Source organism: Neophocaena asiaeorientalis, unplaced genomic scaffold (assembly GCF_003031525.2).
Source record: "Neophocaena asiaeorientalis asiaeorientalis breed wild unplaced genomic scaffold, Neophocaena_asiaeorientalis_V1.1 scaffold123, whole genome shotgun sequence".
Classification (NCBI taxonomy): Eukaryota; Metazoa; Chordata; class Mammalia; order Artiodactyla; family Phocoenidae; genus Neophocaena; species Neophocaena asiaeorientalis.
In genome coordinates, this window is record NW_020173666.1 from 938,194 (window position 1) to 959,432 (window position 21,239).

The 21,239-nt window shown below is 39.9% G+C and overlaps 1 protein-coding gene across 3 annotated transcripts in view; it reads left to right on the top strand.

Annotated features, from left to right (window-relative positions):
• Positions 1-21,239, top strand: part of STX11 (syntaxin 11) — a 35,202-nt gene that overhangs the window by 6,406 nt on the left and 7,557 nt on the right. For 2 of the 3 annotated variants that reach the window (XM_024747939.1, XM_024747937.1), the window contains exon 2: positions 15,455-15,517. The exons of the other annotated variant lie outside the window; for it this stretch is intronic. The gene's annotated coding sequence lies outside the window, so the exon portion shown is untranslated. The remainder of the gene's footprint in view (positions 1-15,454; positions 15,518-21,239) is intronic. 3 annotated transcript variants of the gene reach the window in all.

Sequence of the window (21,239 nt, forward strand, 5' to 3'; positions counted from 1 at the left end):
CTGTCCAGACCACCGACAGAAGTGCTGGTCTTTGCTGCAATTCAAGGCTTTACCCTTGTTAAATGATAAACAATTTTGTGATATTAAGCTACATTTTCTCTCTCTCCTCTCCATCCTCCCCTTTCCCTTTTTTATAAGCCTTTGACAGGCCCCAAACTGGTCCAGTGAATCTCAGTATGTAGCCTGTAGGTTATAAGATCAGAATTGCCTGAGATATTTTAAAACATCCTCTATGAACAAAGAAACAACAACAAAAAGAAAACAGAAAGGGAAGTCCAGGCCAACATTCAATATCTACTAGAACAGAATCTTTAAAAGTGGAGCCCATGAATTGACATTTTCAACACATTTTCCCCAGATGATTTTGATCCATGCTATGGTTTAAGACTCATTGCCTTGAACCATTATGCCCTTGAGGGTGACCAAGCCTATTGGAATTTTTCAGATTAGCAAGAAGCCATGGGAACTGTGGAACAGAGGAGCACCTGTGCCTTAATCCCAGCAGGCTTGATATAGTGATATTCACCCCTTGTCTTTCATAGCATATTCCTGGTGTGGCCAATGGGGAGCCTGGCCCAAATTCCGTGGCTGGCTTCTGACCAGGATTGCTGGAGAGAGACAGATGTTTCTGGCTTGGCTTTCTACTATCTTGATAACTGGGGGAGAGATGCCAAATTCCTGGAATAGTTGTAGATAAAAGTTGGGGGGGGGAATCAGTGAATTTATAAGAATCAGTAAACTTCCTAGGAGAATAAGATTTTCCAGAAAAATCTTATGCCAGATGAAACTTTGAGGTGCTGTCTTAAAGCTTTTAATGACTATCTAATAGGATGAGACAGATTAACTATGTCAGGAAAATATATGATTCATTGAAATGGGGAATAATTATTTTTCTTCGAAAGGAAAAGCACTGAATTTGAGTCAGGTCATTGTAGGAAATGTTAGTCACCTAAAGAATAATCTGGTAAAACTCCTAGCACATATTGATATGTTTGGTTCACTCCTGCAGCACCAAATCGCTCTAGTTCCTATACCTTCAATGCTTTATGCCTTTGCTCAGATTGTCTCTGCCTGGTCCCTTCCCCTTCTCCTTGCCCAGCTAACCCCTGTTAAACCGTTTAGAATCAGCTCAGACATCACCTTCTCTAGGAAGCCTTCCCTTCCCCTTATCCGGTTGAGTTCACCATTTTTTACTGAGCTCAGAAGGTAAACCCATATGTCCCCCTATTATTACATTTTTTATCATTATCCTCCCTACCAGCCTGTGAGCACATTTAGGGCAATGACTGTCTTCTTCATCTTGGTGTACAAGACACCTAGCCTCATCAAAAAGGATTGAAAGACATAATCAGTCTAGCAAGCATAGTTATTCAACAGATATTTATTGAGGCTCTTCTATTAGCTGGACATTTTGGGGTGCATGGCAAACACAGTAAGTACAGCCCTTGACCCCATGGAGCTTATTGGCAAGCAAAGAAGACAAGCAATGAAACAATTAACAATGGAATATGATGAATATTAGGAAAGAGGAGGTATAAGAAAGTGTGAGATCATGGAGTCAGGAACGCAGCTTAATCTAAGGTCAGAGGAAGTGTCCCACTCTTATGAAACACAATTTATATAAAAATAGAAGCTATGAGCCTGGCTTTGGTTATAAGACAAGGGACCTCTTTTTAAACCAAGGAAGATCTTTTGGTCTCTGTAGTTCAAAATTGACCAATCCTTCACATGCACGTGTGTGTGTGTGCATGGTGTGTGTTTATAGTACGTGAGTGCACACACTGGCAAAGAGAGAACAAGAAAATGACTCCTTCATTTATTGAATAAAATAGGTGCTAAGGAACAGAGAAGGAAGCTTCTGTGTGTCTCTTTCAATGTGCCATTGCTAGAAGCTAATTTGTTAATATTTTACTATGTAATATACAGTAAAATGATGTAAACTTAAAGCTCTGAAAATCATGAGATTATATTACAGCTTTTTAAGAGTTAATTTTAAGAATCTGATGATTATGGCCTAGGAGGGTGCTTGACAGATTTGCCTTTGGGTCTTATTATAGACCAAAGTTGCAGAACCTTTGCGTAGAGGTCAGTGTCTGCTCTGACTTCTCATCTTTCCACTTCATTTTCTCAGCTCTGCTGAGAGAGGATGCAGCACTTGTATTGCAGTTGGTAGCCTCTACCTGGTTTAGCAGCTCAACTCATGCTAATTCCCCAATGGATGCTAATACCATCCATTGGGGAATTCCCTGGCAGTCCAGTGGTTAGGACTTGGCACTTTCACTGCCAAAGCCCAGGTTCAGTCCCTGGTTCAAAAAAAGAAAAAAAGGATACCATCCATTTGGCTGATTGCAGAGAAGGGAGGATTAAGTCATCATGGGGCAGCATTTACTAGATGTAGATGGAGGTAGAATGCTCTGCTGTATCTCATTTAAGTCAACATAAACATATCTACACCATCCAGCACCTCAAAACAACGTTGATACTAAAAACTGGAATTAAAGACTATAGTGCAAGTGAAATATAACTCAGACTGGAAGTGTGATTTTTAAGTGAATGGACATGTGATGTCCTACGATGACCATTTGCAATGTTTTCTCACATCTTTACTTCCATGCTTTGGCATATTCCTTGGTATTGCAAGTAATACTCAATTTATGTTCTAATTTTTTTCTTGCTTTTACTATAAATATTGTATATAGGGAGTATATGAATGGTGAGGAAATAATTCTAAACATTTGTTCTTACACTTTCTATTTTGCATAGTTCGAGCTTGGTTTATTGCTGCAGTGTAGGTGGGTGACGAGTTTAACCACTGTGAATCCAATTGAATACTTTTGTAAATTATGTCAACTTTTATGTTTTCAATGAGAATGAGAATTTTTTAATAAAAAGCTATGGTGGCGAACTGTAATATTTTTCTCCTGTTGGAAACGTAGAACTCTTTAGAGGATGAAGCTCATCCCTTAAGGAGTCAAAACTATAGTAGTGTCAACTCATCTGAAAAGCTTAACAGTTTGTAGAAGGAAATTCCATGTAGTCAGCATAATGTTGTTGTTGTTTAATTAGGAAACTTCTCAAGGTATTAATTGCCCTTTGCTGAAACTTAAGAGTGCCACGAACATTTTCTCCTTTCTGTTGACATCTAGATACCTACACCTACCACTGACAGCAGCATAAATACACAATGGTATTTGCAATTTTATTCTTTCCATCTAGTAACTAGAGCATCGATAAACATTGTATGGTGATTTCCCCCCCTCATTTTTGTCTACGTTAATAAGTCTAAATTAGTATCTTATTTTTAATTTGTATTTATTTGCTAAAGAGCAGATACTATTGTTTCATATTTTTATTGAGAATATTTTATCGCCTGTGATTGTCTTTCTGTATATTGTCTTATCAGTTGAGGTTGTCTCTTCACATAATTTTATGTACCTACCCAATGTCTATTATGTTTTGTGCAAATATTTTCTTCCAATCTCTTGCTTTAATTTTTAGTATTTATTATTCTTTTTTGTTGCATAGAGATTTCAAATTTTATATAGTCAGATTTGGTTGTCTTTTTCTTTGAGAGTTCTTCCACAACCTCAAATCCCATAGAAAGTTATTATCCCAGAGTACTGATAAATATTCCACCTTATTTTCTATTAATACTTCTGTTACTGATGTTTGCATTTTTAATTCTTTGATGTTCTTGAGGTATATTACGGGGTCTTTGGTAAGGATTAGAGAGAAATACATTCTTGCTAGTCAATTACATCACTCTAGTTGCTTAAATTTTTTCCTCCCTTATTATTCTTTGATGGCTGCTTCTTCATAAACTAACATTTTATATATAATTGGTATATTTCTCCATGTTTTATTTGTGTCCATTTATCTAATTTTCAGGTTGGCAAAAGTATCACGCTTTTAATTATTGTCTTATAATAGGTGTTAATATCTGCTAGGGCTTCCCCTGCTTCACCAGTGCTATGTTCTTTTCAATTTCTAAAAAAATTAATTATTTATTATTTGAGCTTTATTTTAGGATCACTTTCTTTTTCAGATTTTTTTTTAATCCTGGATTTAGTTCAGTCAAAATATTAACTTAAGGAGAGTTTCAGATTCCACTTATAAATGTGTGTAAGTGTTAATTCTAAAGCAGAACCTGTAAAGAGATGTTTACATGAGAAAGAGAGAGAGAAAGAAGTGAGCAGACAAGACGGAGGATTCCTAAAGAGTTCCTGCTTAGCGCCAAGCCAAACTCATAAATTCACACCATTGCCCTTTGGATTAGTGTTTTGGATATCTAGAAAGCCTTTTTTCTTCCTTCCTGCTTTCTTCCCTCCCACCCTCCTTTTCTGCATCCCTTCCTGCCCTCCTTCTTTCCTCTTTCTCTCTCTAGTTTTTAGTTTCATCAAACTTACTCATACATAATTAGAGTCAACTAGTTCCATAAAACATTTAATGAAAAATAAAAGTCTAATGACAAAAAGTCTGTTTAATTTCCCCCTTCCAAAAGGCAGCTACTTTCGACTATTTTTGCTGTTTCTTTTAGTATTTATATTCATGTCTCTAAATAACATTCTTCTGTTACTATTTCTTGATTGTTTTTTGTTTTGTTTTAGGCATGACCTATTGACTGCTCTGTATGGAAGATGGTGTTTTAGCTCATTTTCACACCTCTTTTCCCCAGACACACACCCTTTCTGTCCCCTCCTCCCATCCTCCCAACACAATTCCATTCTAATTTGTTAGATCAGTATTCCATGATTTTATTTTTATGACTATGAAAATGCTAATCACAGCTGAGCCATGTATTATATCATGATTACTTTCCTGCAACTACATAATGTTTTTTCTGGAAGTTAATTGGTTTTTATTGTTGTTAGTTTCATTTACACTCACAACCTACTCAACCCCAAATTGTCTAAATCTCTGCTCCAGCAATTTTGACCCATAAGGAATTCTATCAGTTTCATTTTTCTGAAGAAATCTCTCCTGCCGCCTACTCACCTAATCTAGACAGATCTCTTTTCAGCCAGGTTCATAGTTATCATCTTAGAGTTTCCCTTTGCCATCATCCTGGAATGCCTTTGCCTCTCTCCTCTGTTAGAACTCATGTTAGGATTCTTTATTTTGTATATTTTCTGCTTCACTTCCTTATTTCCTGAGAAAGAGAACATAGGATATAAAAATTTTTGAGACTTTGTAAATCTGAGAATGTCTTTATTCTACTCTCACATTTGATTGATGGTTTGATTGAATTCTGGGTTGAAAATACATCTTCCTCAAAAGTTTAAAAGGCATTGTTCCATTAGCTTTTTTTTAAATAAATTTTTATTTATTTTTATTTTTGGCTGTGTTGGGTCTTCATTGCTGAACGCGGGCTTTCTCTAGTTGCGGCAGGCGGGGGCTACTCTTTGTCGTGGTGCGTGGACTTATTGCGGTGGCTTCTCTTGTTGCGGAGCACGGGCTCTAGGCATGCAGGCTTCAGTAGTTGTGGCTCGCAGGCTCAGCAGCTGTGGCTTGTGGGCTCTAGAGTGCAGGCTCAGTAGTTGTGGCACATAGGCCCAGCTGCTCCTTGGCATGTGGGATCCTCCCGGACCAAGGCTCAAACCTGTGTCCCCTGAATTGGCAGGTGGATTCTTAACCACCGTGCAACCAGGGAAGTCCCATGTTCCATTAGTTTTAAGTGTTTTGACCTTTAATGTTTTGTAGGTGATCTGTTTCTCTCTCTCTCTCTCTCTCTCTCCTTGTATAATGTCCTCTCTCTGCAATTCCTATTATTTGGAATTTGAACTTAAAGGATTGGACCCCTAAATTCCTCATCTTTTCTGTTATTTTTTACTTCTTTTTCTTTCTTTCTACTTGATGGAAAACGGTCTTCCATTCTCCTGCCTATAGGACATAGGTCAGTGTGCTGGATGGTAGGTGAACAGAGGGCTTGGAGGTCCAACGTTCCCTATAAAAACATTCACTTAATCCTCCTCTCTCCAGGTGGGTATCTCTAACCCAGTCTACATTCAGAGTCTAGCCTTGCTCCTTTCCTGCCAGGGTAGGACAGGGGATGGTAGATACACTCACTTGTTAAAAAGCCTTCTAACCAAACATATTTGTTGTTATCCCGCCACCATCACCTCCTTTTCCGTAAGTACTCAGCCTTCAGTTCTGGTTCCTGAGCCTTTGAGTACTTATTTATGGTGTAATCATTTCTTGGCCTTCTCCACTCTTTGCTTAGGATTCAACTTTCTTGTATCTGCTGGGCTAGTTGTCACTGCCCATTTGCTTTACGACTTCCAAAATTTTGTTGCTGCTCTCTTCTATCTTGTTTTTTACCTCATTGGTGTATGCCTTTTCAAAAGTTCCTTTAGTGAAATTTTGGAAGGGAACAAAAGTAATGTTTAATTTGCCATTTTACCCAGAATATAGGTCTTCTTTAAACATACAAGTGTGTTTTCTGGATTGAGTAGTATGTTAAACTACTAGCACGTAAGAACAGATACATTCATCAAAATAACTATTTACTGCCTTAAAAAAGTAGAGGATGGAACATAGGATTGGGATGTTTAAGTGGGCAAGCTTTTTCTTTTTTAATTAATTAATGTTTTGGCTGTGTTAGGTCTTCATTGCTGCGCACAGGCTTTCTCTAGTTGCGTCGAGCAGGGGCTACTGTTCGTCGTGGTGCGTCGGCTTCTCATTACAGTGGCTTCTCTTGTTGCAGAGCGCAGGCTCAGTAGTTGTGGCTCGTGGGCTTAGTTACTCTGCAGCATGTGAGATCTTCCCAGACCAGGGCTCGAGCCCTTGTCCCCTGCACTGGCAGGCGGATTCTTAACCACTGCACTACCAGGGAAGTCCCAAGTTTTTTGTCTTTTGTTTTTTTTTTTTAATATGTATTTATTTATTTGGCTGCGCTGGGTCTTAGTTGCAGCATGCGGGATCCTTTAGTTGCGGCATGCAGGATCTAGTTCCCTGACCAGGGATCGAACCCGGGTGCTCTGCATTGGGAGCTTGGATTCTGAGCCCCTGGACCACCAGGGAAGTCCCTAAGTGGGCAAGTTTTGAATTTGGATAGGGATTGGGAGGGGTGAGATATCTCTGGTTGTAGGGCAGGGTGACGTGGCCATAGTGGAGTTTCTTTGGACCAGGACAGACTAAGGGCAGTGAAGTTAAAAGTGAGTAGCTCTCATTTACAGATTTTCCTGTTGATAGTTACGGAGAGTGTGTATGTTTACCAACATGAGTAAAACCATAAGTATCATGTGAGAAAATACTTGTCTTTGTTGAGAATTCACTCACTGTGTCTCAGGCACCTTACTGAGCACCCCTGGAGATTGATAGTGTTTTTCCAATTTGCTTACTGCTGGGAATCCGCTGCAGGTTTATTCGACTTTGCAGCATGATTTAAATTCTAAGCTGTTATATCTTCATGTCATAGATGACACCAGTTATTGAAATTAAGAAGAATTTTGTAATTACACAGAAAACTGAAGATGTATTTCCCTCATTATCGTCATAGTAATGTCTTTAAATTGCTGCGAATGAGCAAGTTGCGTAAGTTTAGTTTCGGCTCTACCTGTATTTTAAATATTTCAAAAGTCTTATTTCACATTTTTGGAATTTTCATTTATTTCTTTAAAAATGCTTTCTATAAACATTTTTTGCACAATTGAGATTTTTAAAACATATAATGTTAAAATCTTATTACAGTATAATGAATGCTCAACAGAAAAGTGTAAGGTATGATATTTAAAATTGTATGTGTTGGGCTTCCCTGGTGGCGCAGTGGTTGAGAGTCCGCCTGCCGATGCAGGGGACACGGGTTCGTGCCCCGGTCCGGGAGGATCCCACATGCCGCGGAGCGGCTGGGCCTGTGAGCCATGGCCGCTGAGCCTGCGCGTCCGGAGCCTGTGCTCCGCAACGGGAGAGGCCAAAACAGTGAGAGGCCCGCATACCGCAAAAAAAAAAAAAAAAAAATTGTATGTGTTTCATGGTTGCTGGTAATTATTCTACACGGATATTGATAGTTTGTTCATGAGAGAACAAATAAAGTTATTCTTTAGCTATAGAATTTTCTGCAGTTTTGGTCGGATAGGAGGTTATCCCCTGATTCCAATTATGAACGTTACCAGTTACCACTGCAAAGATGCAGCATCTCTTTAATACAAAATAGAAGCTCAGATATAAGGGAAATTTAAAATTCTGTTAATATTAAAAAATCTGTAAGATTATATTTTTGGTGTTGATTCTATATTAGTAATAAACAACACAACTGCTATGTGGAACAGTTTATGTTGGGGTAAATGTATAAGAAATTTGGTCAGCTCCTGCTTTTTAGTTTGTTAGTTTTGTTTTCAAAAAGTTGTTATTTGGGGCTTCCCTGGTGGCGCAGTGGTTGAGAATCTGCCTGCCAATGCAGGGGACACGGGTTCGAGCCCTGCTCTGGGAAGATCCCACATGCCACGGAGCAACTAGGCCCGTGAGCCACAACTACTGAGCCTGCGCGTCTGGAGCCTGTGCTCCACAACAAGAGAGGCCGCCATAGAGAGAGGCCCGTGCACCGCGATGAAGAGTGGCCCCCACTTGCCACAACTAGAGAAAGCCCTCGCACAGAAACAAAGACGCAACACAGCAAAAATTAATTAATAAACTCCTACCCCCCCAAAAAAAAAAAAGTTGTTATTTGTCTTCTTTGATAAGTGTAATGTGAGATATTCCCTTTAAATTTCATTATGATAAATGAGTTTGTTTCCTTGCACATCTTGTATACCGTAAATGCAAGGCATTTAACTCGTACTTTGTTGAGGTTCTGAGTGAATATAGGGCATTAATATTCTGTCACTTGAGTTAAGGCATAACATAGAAAGTGATATTAGAATAGTTGTTGGGTTTTACAGTGTCGTTTGGAATTACTTGGTCTGCACATGTTTCTTAAGGAGTAGTACTTGTAGTATTTTAAATAAACTACCTGGTGAAATAAACTGATGATGATGGCAACTGTGCAAAATAATGACTCCTAACACCATGTCTGTAAACGACGTTTGAATTTACAGAGTGCTTTTATATACATTATCTACCTCATTTACTGACCAAAAAAGAAACCCTTACGAGATAGTGTCATTGCCAATTTACAGATGGAGAAACTGACACTCAGAGATATGAAATGTCTCGCTCTACTTTATACAGCTAGAGAAGGAAACGGGGAGCAGTCCTCTGACACCCAGGGCAGCGCTTTTTCTCGCACGCACCACATTTGTTTTCAGGACTCAAGCCAGTTAGCTGATGAGCAAGACTTCTTCCCAGTATGTTCCTGGAAAGCAAAACAAACACCGCTCCCCCACGAGCAACAAAACCTCATGGGGTGGGGAACGGGGCTTACCTCTGTGAGACGTTTATGAGGGAGATGTTCGAAAGATGTTTACTGAATTAAAATTGTTCATCTCTTCCCGCAAGGAAGCCTAGCCACTGACTTTACAAACCCTGAGTCCTGAATATAGCAGTCCTCAGACTGGCTTAGGCACGTCAAGACTCAGTCTCCCAAGTGTGTGGAATTGGAGTAACCGCTTTGGGATTCTTAAGTGTGAAAGTAAAACATGAGGATTCTCTCTCTTTTGTAAAGAATTTCCTTTCCCTTTCCAGGTTGCCCTCGGTGTTCCTTTTTACCTGATACCACCTGCACGAAAATGGTGGTGGTGGAAAGTATGGTGGTACCTGCCCTATAGCCCTGCATCCCTGAGGGGTCCCCTGGCAGGAGGAAACCCAGAGAACTCTTGCAGTTTACGAGGAAAATGTTCCATAGTTCACAGTATCAGGGTCAGTTCTTCTGGATGCTGTCTCTTAAGAATTCACAACTTTCTGGATTAGAAAAGAGTCTGGAAGCATATGTATTAGCCTTTTATCATTGGTTATTTTATAGTCATTATATATAGTGGTATTAAATGATGAGACATGTTTACTTTCCATGTAAAACAATTCTGTCATTGGATTATTTCTTCTTTTCAAAGAGCAAGGGTTGCATTCATACTCAGAAAAAAAAATTTTTACAAAAAAAGAGTTGGAAAAAAAAGTTATTGAAAACCTTAAACAATCTGGTGACCCACAGGTATTAGTGTTCACTTACGATTATGAGATGAGTAACAAACTGTTAGTAATAAACTGTTAGCAGTATATCAACAAATGCACTATTTATACTAATAGTTACTGAATCTGCATTCATTTTGTGAGTAAATTAAAATCACAGAATAGACGATAATCGGGCGCATGTACAGAGTACTTACTGTCTGCTGGGCACTCTTCTAAGAGCTTTACCTGGATTATCTCATTTAATTCTCTTCCTCATCTTACGCAGTCGGTATTTATACATGTGGAAGATAAGGCAGAGAGAAGGTGACTGCAAGGAAATGTGACATCAGCAGACATTTGAAATGCACTTATCTATTAGGAATCGCCCTCTCTTACTGCTGGGAACCCTGAAACCAGTGAGGGAGCCCAGGTTAGTCCCAGGGGTGGCAGAGTTTGTCTCCTCAGGCTGGACACTTGGCCACTCTCTTCCACTGCCCTGAGTGGATGTGGAATTCTAACCAGATTCTACAACTGAGAAGCAGTATCCTGATTACCTTAAACACTCTGAAAGACTAGTAGGGTCTTAATCCACTTCTAATGTTCCTTAGGAACCTGGTACACATTACACTAATTTTTATTCTTTTTCGTTTGTTAGCAAGAATTGTCTCTGGTTCAGTCTTGGATGACAAAGGGAGGTTTGGAATATGGCAGGAGAGTCATGTTTGGAAGTTGTATTTTGCCTAACTGGTGTTCTTTACTTTAGTGATCTGAACAATAGACTTGTGATACACTTAACTATCTAGCTCCATTTCAAAACTGGCTTTTCAAGTTTTCAGAACCTCTTATCACACTGAAACTCAGCCAAGGTTAGAACTGCCTAGTATCTCTGTGCTGTCCTGCCCCCACTGCTCAAGAACCCCGATTTAGCATACTGCATTATCAAACAGCTTCTGCAGAATCTTGCTTGTGGAGACTGCTTGTGTATGAGATAATCTTTTTTTAGCATCATTTTTTTTTCTCCTCACCATGCTTATGACCATATTCCTCAAAAGGAAAGGAAGACTGTCCTCAGACGTGTTAAGAAACACATGCTCCTTTTATGTGTATGCTTTACATTAACGTTTGTATACAATATGAATAGAAAATTGTAAATGTATACTGAATCAAAATCCAGGTGTGTACTTAGGCCATGATTATCAAGTAGGTGTCATATATCAACAGGACAATTATTATGTTTGTGTTTTAAATTGTAGCAGTGAACTCTGTTCATTGCAATGAATGCAACAGCATTTACTTTCCAAAAATTACGATTGATCCATGAGTCTCATTGTCCTCCTAGGTCCTGTTTAAGAAGAACACACATCTTGGGGTATAGAGAAACCTAAAGAGGGGTGTATCAGTTAGCTTTGTCAGGGTAACAAACCATCACCAAATCACAATTTGTTATCTCTTATGGTTATGAGGGTTAAATGAGATAATCTATGTAAAACTTCTACAACAGTACCTGGCAGAAAGTAAATACTGAGTGCTTCTTCCAATGGCCTCACTTGGGCTCAGTCATGCAGATGGAGCGGTGGGCCACCTGGGGGCTGGCCTCTCTTTCCATATGGTCATCATCCTCCAGGAGGCTAGCCTGAGCTTCCACACATAGAGCTTTCAGTGCTCTTGGTAGTAAGAGGGGACAAGCCCCAATATGCTAGTGCTTTTCAAGCCTCTGCTTGCAGCATGTTTTCTGTTGTCCTCTCGGTCAAAGAAAGTCTCACGGCCGAACCCAGATTGGAAGAGTAGAGAAATTGATGCTACTTTTTTTTTTTTTTTTTGAGAATTATACTTTTTGTTTTAATACAAATAATGTAAGCATGCATTCATATAAGTATATAGATTGACAGTTAGCTTTTCCCCCTCAACTCAAGAACTATTAGAAACACTTTGCCAGGGCTTCCCTGGTGGCACAGTGGTTGAGAGTCCGCCTGCCGATGTAGGGGACATGGGTTCGTGCCCCGGTCCGGGAGGATCCCACATGCCACGGAGTGGCTGGGCCCGTGAGCCGTGGCCGCTGAGCCTGCGCGTCCGGAGCCTGTGCTCCGCAACGGGAGAGGCCACACAGTGAGAGGCCCATGTACCGAAAATAAAAAACAACAACAAAAAACACTTTGCCAGACAGAACCAGTTAATATGTTGACCACTGCTCAACACAGGCTGGTCTCCTTTTCTTCCATGTGCTCCCCAGGTTCTGTTGCGCCTTCTTTTCTAGGGGTACCCCACTTATTTCCAGGGCTCTGACTTTCCTAGCCCTTTGCCCTCCCTGTGAGTTGCCACACACTGACTGCTGAGAAGGCAGCAGATTACTGCCAATGAAGCGTCGCCTCACTCTCCCAAAATGCCCAAGGTTAAGAGCTTTTATTAACAGGGCATGTCTTTTCCATCAACACCACTTGTTGATCGGGGTACTGCTAAGAATTTGTGGCTGGTTTGTTTGTTTGTTTGTTTTTTGGCAATCAAATATAGTCTGCCTTTGGTAAAAATGACTCACATTTCTCCTGCAAGAAAGAAACGCTCCCCCCATCGTAGGATTTGCAGAAGCCTCATCCCATTAAGGCATCAGCCTCTAAGTCCAGAGGCTTATCCATGATCTGCATCACTTCTGGCTACAGATGAGACCCCTCAGATACAGCCCTTCAGATGTGGATCCTCTTGATCCTGAGACAGTGAACTTTTTAGTTATCTGGTTATCATAGATAACTATCATATATCTATATAGCATATAGATATGATATATATACTCTATATATAACATAACTATCATATATTTTAGTTATCTAGTTATCATAGTTTTTAGTTATCATAAACAAGTTACTTCCCCATACACACCCAACGTATCATGGTGAAATAGGGAAAAGATAACCCGCCCCAAAACTACAGAAACAATATAAACAGCATCAGCACTCCACAGCAGCTCTATCCAGGTCCGTGCTGCTAGGTGTCCCCCCACTCCCGAGCAAAGGGAGGTTCCTTGATTAGGACCCAGTTCTCTTCCTCGGGAATGGGTCACTGGTGTCTATTTCTCTACTGCTCTTGGCTCTACCCTCTGAAACATTCTTCCTTTTCCATAAGAAATGGCTTATTTTTGCTTCTAACTAATTTCCTTAGCCTAGTTCTTACTGTAAAAACTCGAGCATCCAGAGGCCTCTTTTTCTTTGAATGGTCTCTGTCTCTTTTAGGTCATACTTTTGTGCTTGTCAGTAAAACTCTCTTAAAAACATTGTGCATTTCCTAAGAATCCCGTAGGGTTCAGGCCCCTGAAACCCACAGCCAGAATTTTTTTTCAAGTCAGACATATCTTTCTCTCCTGTGGGTTGAGCATCAAGCTGCTATGAGACAGTGCCTCAGGGAGTCTTAGAGGCCCTTTTGTCCAGCTGAGAAGCGCTATGAGGCACCACGTTAAATTTTACAAAGGTCTTCACTCTGAGGCCATTTCTTGCTCTAAAATTCTTGTCCTCCAGCTGAAGAGACTGGAGAGATAAAAGATTTTCTTTTCCAGTCACGTGAGTTCTGGTTCTTCTCTGTTTTCTCTAAATAATGCTTATTAACCAGATAATTCATTTTTCAGCTCATCCCTCTTTTGCAGAACCTTATATGCAGCTAGAAACACTCAGTGAACCCTTGCAACATTCTTCCTGGAGATCTTTGCAGCTAACTTCAAAGTTCATTGTGTATCTTTCATGCTGCCACAGACATCACTTTTGCCAGTTGTTTTGCTAAAGCAGAATGTGGGTTGCCTTTTTCCCTGACTGCTGTACAGTTTCCTCATCACTTCTCCAGTCTCCACAGACAGTTTGCATGCTATTTTTCTGGGTTTTGCTAATAGTTATCTCACTACTTTTCACCTGCTGTCTGGGCCCAAAGCTGATACTGACTATTTTAGGTTTTTGTTATGGCAACATGCTACTTCTAGGTACCAATTTCTGTATGTTAGTTTTTGTGGCTTAAGAAACTGCTACAAATCTTAATGGCTTCAACAGCAATGATTAATTATTTCTCACAGTTCTTTCGATTGGCTGATCCATCTTCTGTTGGTGTCTCCTGGCTCATTCATGTGGCTACAGTCAGTCAGTGGGTTAGCTGTGGGCTGGGTTCAGCCGGGATTACTAAAACCCCTGGGTCTCATCCTCCTGCAGGCTAGCCCAGGCTTCTTCATATGGTTGTATCAGGGGTCTGTTACAAGAGTAATAAGCTCTTTTGCACAAGTGCTTTTCAAGCCTCTGCTTGCATTATAGTTACTGACATCTCATTAGCCAAAGCAAGCTCCAGTCCAATGGCCACACTCCAAATTCAAGAAGTTGAGAAATAGTCTATACCTCTTGATTGGAGGACATGGAAAGATTGTTGGTTGAAAAATTTTTTTCAACTGTTCACAAAGAGTATGTACATATATGGGGGGGAGAGAATGGGCCACATAGGAAGTCAGGTCAAGAAAGTAGGTTATGAATTGATGGTCATCACATCATGGAAATACTCTAACAATTTGGTGCTTTCATAGTTATTGTGAAGATTGTTGATGGGTTGGTTATATATCTGTTGTCCAGTAAAAAGGCAGGCTCACATTGGACACTCAGTTTGCCACTGACTGAGTTAGTTTTTCTTTCCTTGCTTTACTTAGTTTCGACTCTAGAGTGTTGCTGACCCACTTATAGCTTACCATTGTTAAATGCTTGGTTTTTATGTAATTTCTTGGTCTGATACAACCTGTATGGGGAGAGAGAGGAATGTCAGCAGCAGTATATGGAGATGACTGTGGTAAGGTTTGACCTTGTAACCATGAGGAAAGAGAAACATTTCAAAACAAAAGTGCATCATCACACAGTTCAAAGATGTTAGTAATGATTATCTGAGTCACCAATAAATTGTGTCCGATGTTCTCTCTTTAAGGAAGCAATGAAATATGTCAGTGCAGTTTAGGAGAGGATTTCCAACAAAAAGGAGTGAATACTTTTCAAGTTTGAAGGGAGAAACTTTGGTTAGGTAAAAGTCACTTACACGAGAAAACCTCATGCACTGATGATGTTGGATAACTGAGATTTTTCTGCAGGCGTGTAAAAAATGCCAGCTGAAAATAATAATTTGTTTCCTTGGAGGATTAAAGAGGAGTAACCAGCCAACAGGATTAGGACCAGTGGCTTATAGGACTTTAAGAGGAAGAGGAACAGAAAAAGAAATGTAAAAATTCTGTGGGATTGTCCTTAGCTAGTATTATGAGTTGGAAAAGAAAAGTCATTAATGATTCTGAAAACTCTATTGACTTCTCTTTTTTAAAATACTCCATAAAAAAAAAACTTTATATTTTTATGAAATATAAAGTTTAATTAAACTAGACTCAATGATTTATTCCCCATCATTTTTTCTTTCTACATAGATTTCGTCTGTATTTTCCAGACAAAAGTTTGCTTCACATTCCAAGGCCAAAGCCAAATCAGAGGTAAGATACAGCAACAACTGTGTTTGTTTGTAAATGCTGATACAGATAAAACTCGTATGGATGATTTGACCCTTGAACCTGGAGCGCTCCTCTCTTTACTTTCTCCCTTAGCAAGGCCATCTGCTAGCATTCCCTCAATTGTCAATTCTATGTCCCTGACTGTAAAACTTCTACCTCCAAGTATCAGTGCTTTGGTATTTCAACAGTCTTGGGTCAGTCATAACCACAGCGAATCTTTGTTAGAAGAGAATTATCTGTGATTGCTAGTAATTTTGTGGGCTTTTGGACAGTTGTGATGAGCGACTATACCTGATTGAGTGCTCTAATAACTGAAACATTACAGTGTTGGGGAGACTGATATGAAGAGATTATTGTGGGAGAGAAGGTAATGGTTGTAATAGTGAAAAGATTTTCATGTGTTCATCCAGATCTAGGTTATTAGAAGCTAATAATTGCTCCAAATATAAAACCTCAATTAGGGAATGCTACAATCTGGATGCTTGTGTTCCCCCCAAAATTGATGTGTTGAAATCCTAACCCCCAAGGTGATGGTATTGGGAGGTGAGGTCTTTGGGAAGTGACTAGGTCATGAGCGTGGAGCCCTCATGAATGGGATTAGTGGCCCCATAAAAGAGACCCCAGAGAGCTTGCTTGCCACTTCTGCCATGTGAGGTTACCGTGAGAAGAAGGCCGAGGAAGCAGGCCTTTACCAGACAGAGAACCTGACCATGCTGGCACCCTGATTTCAGACTTCCAGCCTCCAGAACTGTGAGAAATAAATTTCCGTTGTTTATAAGCAAATTTCTGTTGCTTATAAGCCATCCAGTATGTAGTATGTTGCTACAGCAACTCAGATGGACTAAGACAGGGAGTAAGTTCCCTATAAGATTAACGATTTCAGAAACCTTTTTAGGGCGAGGCTCAGGAAAAAGAAGCTAGTGTAGCTTTGTGGTTTACAGAAGGGCTCTCAAGTCAGATTTTCTGGATTCAGATCTCAGTTCCATATTTATTAACTGTGTGACTTTAGGCAAGTTGCTTAAAACACCAGGTTTTACTTATTTGAGTGAAATTATTATTTATGGATCTGAATCAACCTGGCTGGGAAAGTACACTCCTTGCCCTTTAAGGGTCGTGTTACTATGGTGTGTCCTAAAAAGTAACCGCTAAATTACTGTGACACAGGACCTATGGGGTTTCCTGGCCCCTACGGCAGGTCTGTGGTGGTGATGGGTAGGAGTGACCAGGCAAGGTGGTCGAGAAAGGTGTTTTTAGGGTGATCCCGTAGGGCTGTGCAAGTTGTGTTCAGCACAAGGATGAGTGGGGGCTGGAAACCTGTCCCATGCCCAGATTATCAGTCCCTGTGCCCTGGAGCAGGGCTGCATCCACCCAGAGATGTCATATGGCAGATGTCATATGGTCCCTACACAAGGGCTTATCAAGGCACCATATGGACCAGTGGTGGACCTAGGCATAAAGACACATTCTGATTTGTAATCATCATTTTCTTTTAACAAGATTTTTAAAATTGGTATAAAATCAGGATATAGGAGATAGAGATTATAAAATCTGAAAATCAAAATGTGGGTGCTACATTTCTTGTTTTTTGTGGGATTTTTTTTTTTTGGCCACACCCTGAGGCATGCAGGATCTTAGTTCCCCAACCAGGGATTGAACCTGTGCCCCCTGCAGTGGAAGCACGGAGCCTTAATCACTGGACCGCCAGGGAAGTCCCTGGGTGCTACGTTTCAAGTCACTGCTTGAAAGTGCTCATTTGGAGCATATGTCTGGGGGCAGGATCTTTTTAGTTTTACCAGTAATTGAATCCTCTGTGTGTTTATATGTGTGTGTATGTGTGTGTGTCTAAATGTGTACTTTAGTTTCTGTTGAAACAAGAATCCTAAACTTTCTGGACTCACATTACATAGGAGTAGTCTCTAAAACATCTCTTCATTGTAAATACAGAAAGGAAAGCTCTTCCCTGCTTTTGGATTCCTTCCCCTCCTGTAATCTATAAGTTGATCTCCATAATAAACCTCATATGATTTGTATATCCGCTGCTCCGCATTGTATCTCCCTGTGTCTGAAGTTTCTCACATATTGCTGCGAAACAGGGATAGGTTTTTATTTTTTCCTGGTAGTAGGCAAAATTTACTCAGTATAGGTATTGCTTAAGGTATTATAATGTATGTATTATATGAAGATCTCTTTTAAACTTAATTCTCTCTTTAAAGACCTTATCTCCAAATAGAATTATATTCTGAAGTACTGGGATTAGGGCTTCAACATATGAATTTCTGGTGGACAGGAGGGGGCTGGGGGCAACTTAGCCCGAAACTATGTACGAACAGTTTTTTTCTTGTTCTCCTTAAAATCAGTCGGCACAAAGCCTCTCTTCTATGATCAGAGACATGACTATGTGTTGTTGTTTATAACTGGTTCCCTTAGAAGCAAGTAAGGAATAATTCTTTCATTGGTTATTCCTTGTAGCACCCAGCATGTTGCGTTGTTTAGGTAGTCATAACTCCCACTCATTGATCTTCTGAGGTAGGTAGAAACCTATTTTCTGAATCTTCCTTTCCCTATCTTTCTGAATCCTTCCGTATCAGTTGTTTGCTTATCAAAACTGCCCCAACCTGGGGACTATTATCGTTCAGTATTGCATGATGTTTATGAATAAAAAGCTGCTATGGTAAGTATCTATGGAATGGGTCACAAATTTGAATGTGCATTAAAATCACCCATAGGTCATCCTAGACCCTCTGAATCAGAACCTCCATGGTCTCAGGCATCTGTAATGTTTGCGGCTCTCCAAAAGTTGCTGTTGCGTCCTAAAGTCTGAGAGTCACTGAGCTACCATCATCTGTCTCTTTATTTTCTCTTACATTAAATCATATTGCCCAACGAAAGAAGGCTTACATAATTTCCCCAACTTCTCTATGGGATTCAGGTCTCAGGACAGATGACATGCGTGCCTGAAAAGAAAATTAGAAAACAGAAGCAGATTTCTGGTAGCTGGTTGTAAATTTTCTTTTAAATTCTTCATCTCCATGTGAATCAAAGCAGGGTTTATTTTAACAACTTTATGAATACAATTTACCAAAGTTTATTACATTATCCTTTATCATAATGAGATAGGAAAGTCAACAGAATTGTTTGACTTTTCTTTCTCATTTGCCACAGTTCCCTTTTTCAGATATCACCGTATAGAACTAGGCTCTTGAGTGTGCAGCTTATTTTGATGTTCTTTCTATGCCTACTTCTATATTTTGGTATAACTACAGTAAGGAGTACATTTTAACCTTTTTTTTTTTGTTTTAACATCTTTATTGGAGTATAACTGCTTTACAGTGGTGTGTTAGTTTCTGTTTTATAACAAAGTGAATCAGCTATACATATACATATATCCCCATATCTCCTCCCTCTTGCGTCTCCCTCCCACCCTCCGTATCCCACCTCACTAGGTGGTCACAAAGCACCGAGCTGATCTCCCTGTGCTATGTGGCTGCTTCCCACTAGCTATCTGTTTTACATTTGGTAATGTATATATGTCAATGCTGCTCTCTCACTTCGTCCCAGCATACCCTTCCCCCTCCCCGTGTCCTCAAGTCCATTCTCTACGTCTGCGTCTTTATTCCTGTCCTGCCCCTAGGTTCTTCATAACCTTTTTTTTCCCTTTAGATTCCATATGTATGTGTTAGCATACAGTATTTATTTTTCTCCTTCTGACTTATTTCACTTTGTATGAAAGTCTCTAGGGCCATCCACCTCACTACAAATAACTCAATTTTGTTTCCTTTTATGGCTGAGTAATATTCCATTGTATATATGTGCCACATCTTCTTTATCCATTCATCAGTTGATGAACACTTAGATTGCTTCCATGTCCTGGCTACTGTAAATAGAACTGCAGTGAACATTGTGGTACATGACTCTTTTTGAATTATGGTTTTCTCAGGGATATGCCCAGTAGTGGGATTGCTGGGTTGTATGGGAGTTCTATTTTTAGTTTTTTAAAGAACCTCCGTACTGTTCACCATAGTGGCTGTATCAATTTACATTCCCACCAACAGTGCAAGAGGGTTCCCTTTTCTCCACACCCTCTCCAGCATTTTTTGTTTCTAGATTTTTTGATGGCTATTCTGACTGGTGTGAGGTGATACCTCATTACAGTTTTGATTTACATTTCTCTAATGATTAATGATGTTGAGCATCATTGGTGATTTGATAAGGATTGCATTGAATCTGTAGATTGCTTTGGGTAGTAGAGTCATTTTCACAATGTTGATTCTTCTGATGCATGAACATGGTATATCTCTCCGTCTGTATCATCTTTAGTTTCTTTCAGCAGTGTCTTATAGTTTTCTGCATACAGGTCTTTTGTCTCCTTAGGTAGGTTTATTCTTAGGTATTTTATTCTTTTTGTCATAGTGGTAAATGGGAGTGTTTCCTTAATTTTTCTTTCAGATTTTTCAGCATTAGTGTATAGGAATGCAAGAGATTTCTGTGCATTAATTTTGTATCCTGCTACTTTACCCAATTCATTGATTAGCTCTAAGTTTGTTATTGTAGGTCTTTTCCTTCTCTTGTGTTTCCTGCCTAGGGAAGTTCCTTTAGCATTTGTAAAGCTGGTTTGGTGGTGCTGAATTCTCTTAGCTTTTGCTTGTCTCTAAAGGTTTTAATTTCTCCATTGAATCTCAGTGAGATCCTTGCTGGGTAAACTAATCTTGGTTGTAGGTTTTTCCGTTTCATCATTTTAAATATGTCTTGCCACTCCCTTCTGGCTTGCAGAGATCATTATTCTGAATTCTTTTTCAGGTAGACTGCCTATTTCCTCTTCATTTGTTTGGTCTGGTAGGTTTTTACCTTGCTTCTTCATCTGCTGTGTGTTTCTCTGTGTTCTCATTTTGCTTAACTTACTGTGTTTGGGGTCTCCTTTTCGCAGGTTGCAGGTTCGTAGTTCCCGTTTTTTTTGGTGTCTGCCCACAGTATCTAAAGTTGGTTCAGTGGGTTGTGTAGGTTTCCTGGTGGAGGCAACTAGTGCCTGTGTTCTGGTGGATGAGGCTGGATCTTGTCTTTCTGGTGGGCAGGACCGCATACGGTGGTGTGTTTCAGGGTGTCTGTGACCTTCTTATGATTTTAGGCAGCCTCTCTGCTAATGGGTGGGGTTGTGTTCCTGTTTTGCTAGTTGTTTGGCATAGGGTGTCCAGCACTGTAGCTTGCTGGTCGTTGAGTTGAGCTGGGTCTTAGAGTTGAGATGGAGATCTCTGGGAGAGCGTTCGCCAATTGATATTACATGGAGCCGGGAGGTCTCTGGTGGACCAGTGTCCTGCACTCGGCTCTCCCACCTCAGAGGTGCAGGCCTGACACCCGGCTGGAGCACCAAGACCCTGTCAGCCACATGGCTCAGAAGAAAAGGGAGAAAAAAGGAAAGAAAAAGAGAAAATATAAAGAAATAAAGTTATTAAAATTAAAAAAAATTTAATTATTAAAAATAAAAAAATTTTAAAGTAAAAAAAAAAAAAGAAAAAAGGAAGAGGGCAACCAAACCAAGAAACAGATCCATCAATGATAACAAGTGCTAAAAACTGTATTAAAAAAAAACACAAAATAATAATGGACAGACAGAACCCTAGGACAAATGGTAAAAGCAAAGCTATACAGACAAAATCACACAAAGAAGCATACCCATACACACTCACAAAAAGAGAAAAAGAAAATATAT